The 5,000-nt window shown below is 45.2% G+C and overlaps 1 protein-coding gene across 1 annotated transcript in view; it reads left to right on the top strand.

Annotated features, from left to right (window-relative positions):
• LOC121721126 (neuroendocrine convertase 1-like) overlaps positions 1-5,000 on the top strand; it is a 178,598-nt gene that overhangs the window by 46,608 nt on the left and 126,990 nt on the right. The gene's annotated exons all lie outside the window — the stretch shown is intronic.

Here is a 5,000-nt window from a genome sequence, read left to right as displayed (position 1 = left end):
CCCATTCTGAGATGCGGCGAGGAGCTGTGATGAGAGTATGTCTGGGATGGTGAGTCCAGTTGCTTGTGTGATCTTTGTCTTAAGGACACACACACTGTGCAGAAGGAGAGATAGAGAGGGAGGTGTCTGAGCCTGTAGTAGCCTCTCACTGTATACACACACTCTAAACTAAGTGTATGTTTTATATATTGGACATACTGTAGTAAGATGTTCATTCACCACTACACTGTTGTATGTTTGTATATTTATATTTTGTACATTTTTCTGTATGTTTGTTCACTTAGATGTATGACTACCTGTCTGTCTTTTATTATGGTGTGTGCAGTTGCTGGGGTGGATGGTGTATCAATTTGTTGCTGTGATTTTCACTAATTGCCTTGTTAACACCATTCACATGTTTGATCAGGTGATCACCTGAAAGGTATATGTGTAGGGTTTTTTTGTGTCTGATTCACATCTGAGGAAGCGCTTGCCTCGAAACTTCACAGATTTAAAACATATTTGCTGGGGACGGGAGTGGTTGGTGTTCACACTTTCTTTATGTTTATTATTATAAAGCATCCATAGTTCAGATTCCTTGGATGTGCTTGCTGGAAACTTTTCACACTCTAAAGTATGACAGAGCTGAAATGAAACACCATTGTCATTGTAATATGGTTGTACTAAAAATAATATGTCATATCAAACTAAACAAACAAAAACAAAATACATATTGATCAAAACATACGAAATGTTTAAAAAGCCTGGACCTAAAAACAGACAAAACAATATGGACACACCCTCATTTCTACCTTCTTCCGTTTCTTTCTCTCCTGTACTCATCCTCCCATCTCTCTCATTCCCTCTGTCTTTCTCTTTCTCCCCCCCTCCGGTTCTGCGCAGGCTGGCATTAGTGCTGATTTGAAGGGGCTGGATTAGAATGGGCTGGGTCTCTCCGTGATGCTGTCAGGGCCAACTCAGGGGGTCTTTCATCTGTGCAGAGCAGAGAGGCCACTTCAGGTGCAGCCGCCGCCGATTCAGGGGAAAGATAAGAGACGGAGCGAGGGAGGGAAAGAAGGAGGGATAGAGAGAAAAAGGGGGAGGCTGTGGAGAGGCAGGATGATGAGAGGAAGGGAGGGAAAGAAGACAGAAAGAAGGGAGAGAGTAAGAGAGAGAGAGAAAGAGAAAGAGAGAGGGTGTGACTTTGATGCTGTGCACTTGCTTGGGTTTACCTGCTCATCACCTCATTGCCTGAGGAGGGCTGCTGACAAAGCTCCCCTTTAAAACACACGCATACACACACACACACACACACACACACACACACACACACACACACACACACGCACGCGCACACACGCACGCGTCGCACACACACACACACACACACACGCACGCGCGCACACACACACACAAGAATTCACACACACTCACTCGATCTATGAGTGTGTGTTTAGGTGTGCATGTGTGTGTGTAAGAAAGAGAGAGAAAGAGAGAGAGAGAGGTGTTTGTGTGTGTGCATGAGTCTGTGGGTGTTTGTGTGTGTGTGTGTGTGTGTGTGTGTGTGTGTGTGTGTGTGTGTGTGTGTGTGTGTCTGTGTGTGTGTGAGTGTGTGTGTGTGAATTGTTCTGTGTGTGTGTGTGTGTGTGTGTGTGTAAATTCTTGTGTGTGTATGTGTGTGTGTGTGTGTGTGTGTGTGAGAGAGAGAAAGAGAGAGAGACAACCTCAATCCCCCACACACGTTTTCAGCTCTTGTCACTGTTTACTGGTCATTCAGTCATCTCCACTCACTCGATCTATGAGTGTGTGTGTTTAGGTGTGCATGTGTGTGTGTAAGAAAGAGAGAGAGAGAGGTGTTTGTGTGTGTGCATGAGTCTGTGTGTGTGTCTGTGTGTGTGTGTGTGTGTGTGAGTGTGTACAGTATGTGTGTGTGTGTGTGTGAATTTTTCTGTGTGTGTGTGTTTGTGTGTGTGTGTGTGTGATTGTTTCTGTGTGTGTTTGTGTGTAAATTCTTGTGTGTGTGTGTGTGTGTGTGTGTGTGTGTGTGTGTGTGTGTGTGTGTTTTATGTGTGTGTGTTTTATTTTTTCTGTGTGTGTGTGTGTGTTTGTGTGTGTGTGTGTGTGTGTGTGTGTGTGTGTGTGTGTGTGTGTGTGTGTGTGTGTGTGCGCGCGCGTGATCTCACCCCTTCCATGGCCCCGCTCCTGCCTTGTCCTCTGTTCCCCCAGGTGGTTGGTGCTGGCAGGTTCCCCCAGGTGGTTGGTGCTGCTGGACTCTGGCTGCATTCATCTTTGCTCTCTTTTCTTCTGCGGCTACAAAGCAAGCTCTGCTCCCTCGCTCCCTCCCTCTCCCTGCTGACCGCTATTTATCCATTGTGTTTAGTTAAACTCATCTCATCTATCCTCCACTCCTTCTCCTTCTTATTCTCTCTCTCCATCGCTCTCTCTCTCTCTCTCTCATCTCTCTCTTTCTCGCTCTCATCTCTCTTCTCACCATTCTCTCTCATCACTCTCTCTCTCTCTGTCTCTCTCTCTCTTTCTGTCTGTCTCTCTCTCTCTCATCACTCTTGCTCTCTCTGTCTCTTGCTGCTGTCCTTTACTTTTTATCGCTTTTTCTCAATTCTTCCCTCGCTCTCTGTCCCTCACAGTCTCGATCACAGACAACACAAACAGAGAAAATGGTACAAAGACCCCCAGTAAACATTCATTTTAAATATCAAGCGTACTTTAGCCTTACTGAGAGCTGACATTTGGAGTGAAGCATGGTGAGGCTTTGTTCTCTATGTGTGTGTGTGTGTGTGTGTGTGTGCGTGTGTGTGTGTGTGTGTGTGTGTTTGTGTGCGTGTATGTTTTGTAGTGAAAAGGTTGACAGCAGTGCTTCAGAGGCCAACCTCAGTAAGATACTTACCCCCTGCAGAGAAGACAGAGTGCTACACACACACACACACACACACACACACACACACACACACACACTGATTAAAGCTGCTGTTTTCATCCGTTTATGAGAGCCGAAGTTAGTTCCCCATCCTGAGCCTGGCCCAGTCTTTGCTGTGATTCTCTGCTGTAGTTCCCTGTTGTAGTTTCTGCTGCAATTCCCTGCTGTAGTTTCTCCTTTAGTTCTCTGCTGTAGTTCTCTGTTGTAGTTCTCTGCTGTATTTCTCTACTGTAGTTCTCTGCTGTAGTTCTCTGCTGTTGTTCTTTGCTGTAGTTCTCTGTTTTAGTTCTTTGCTGTAGTTCTCTGCTGTAGTTCTCTGTTGTAGTTCTTTGCTGTAGTTCTCTGCTGTAGTTCTTTGCTGTAGTTCTCTGCTGTGGTTCTCTGTTGTAGTTCTTTGCTGTAGTTCTCTGTTGTAGTTCTTTGCTGTAGTTCTCTGCTGTAGTTCTCTGTTGTAGTTCCCTGCTGTAGTTCTCTGCTGTAGTTCTTTGCTGTAGTTCTCTGCTGTGGTTCTCTGCTGTGGTTCTCTAAGAAACAGAGGTGAAGGGCGAAACAGAGATGAGGAGCAGGAGCAGCTTGAGGAACAGCAGTCGAGACAGAGATGAGACACACTCATGCCCAGAATGTACTAAGAAATAATCGCCAGATGCAGACGGTACGTGCGCCATAAAACATGGCATCGTGTGTATGAGCAGACCGCACATGGATGGAAGTGTGTTCTGCCTGCCACTACAGCGCAGAATGGCGAATGGTGCTTTTTGTACTCATGCATATACTGTAGGCCTACATGTATGGCAAGGTCGAGGGAAACGTGGGAGTATCAAGGGGAAACATGGGAGGAGAAAAGTTAATAGTGATTTGGTGTTCTGGCATATGTATGGCAACAGAGCACGTCTGTTTTGCAGTGAAACATTTTTGGTTAAGCAGGTGTTATCCAAATGGTCATAGCCCACGTGCACACATATATTGAATATTTTATTATAATGGAGTAGAACTACTGCTCTACATTATCTCTCAGCTTGTTGACATCGTACTATCATTTATTGTATTATTTCATAATTGATAAGCTTTTGATTCCTTTTAATGTTGTCACTGGTGGACTTTGATTGAATTATACCATTCAGTTGTGGGCTGTGATGGGCGGTGATGAGCTATGTTTACCTGATAAAGTGAAAACGTACAGTAGTAGGCTAAATTCCACGCAGTATGGCAAGGTACCGTGTTCGCTTTCTGTAGCCTAACAGAAAAACACACACATTTGCACTGTCCTCGTACATCAGCCTCTCAGTCAGCTGTATGGGTGGGTGGATGGGTGTATGTATGTATGACTAAAAGGGTACACTGATGGATTGACGAGTAAATAAATGCATAAATGCAAAGATGAACAGATGGATGGATGAATGGATGCATGGACAGTGGATGGACTGATGCATGGATAAGTGGATATAGGCTACTGCAGTAGATGGACTGATACATGGATACGAAGATACAGTATAGGCTACTGCAGTGGATGGACTGATACATGGATAAGTAGATATAGGCTACTGCAGGATGAGTGACCAACAGACAGGTGGACACCTAATTCTGTGCAGGAAAGTTAATGTTTGATTAGCAGAAAAAAAAATAAGTATAAATAAACAAAAGCATGCTCAAAAGACACATCTGACTTATGTAGGAGGGAAAAGCTAATGAAGGAGGGAAAAGCTTACGAGGGAATGGTAGCTGCTTAGCTGGGGACTGAGGCCAATAGGACGGATCCAGCATGTCCAGGCCTAGACCCCAGAGAGTCGACCATATGGGCCTGTCCTAGTTAGTGCCTTGACCTCCTTGACTGGCCAGAGCAGTAGTCTCCGCTCACGGCTAGCATATTCTCATTAGCGTATTGATAGGTATGTGGAGTCTTATGCTTTAGACACGTATGCATAGAGGTGTCTACACACAGGGATGGATTACTGCACGGGCCTACCAGGCCCAGGCCCAGGGGCCCAAGGGGTCAGGGGGCCCTGAAGCCCAAGCCTTTGCATGGAATCATTGCCTCAATATCAACAAAACAGGATGTAGGCTATGAATCTGATTGAATTTAGTATTG

This window comes from Alosa sapidissima, chromosome 10 (assembly GCF_018492685.1).
Source record: "Alosa sapidissima isolate fAloSap1 chromosome 10, fAloSap1.pri, whole genome shotgun sequence".
Classification (NCBI taxonomy): domain Eukaryota; kingdom Metazoa; phylum Chordata; class Actinopteri; order Clupeiformes; family Clupeidae; genus Alosa; species Alosa sapidissima.
The sequence above is the reverse complement of the archived record's forward strand: the minus strand, read 5'-3'. Positions and strand labels throughout refer to the sequence as shown.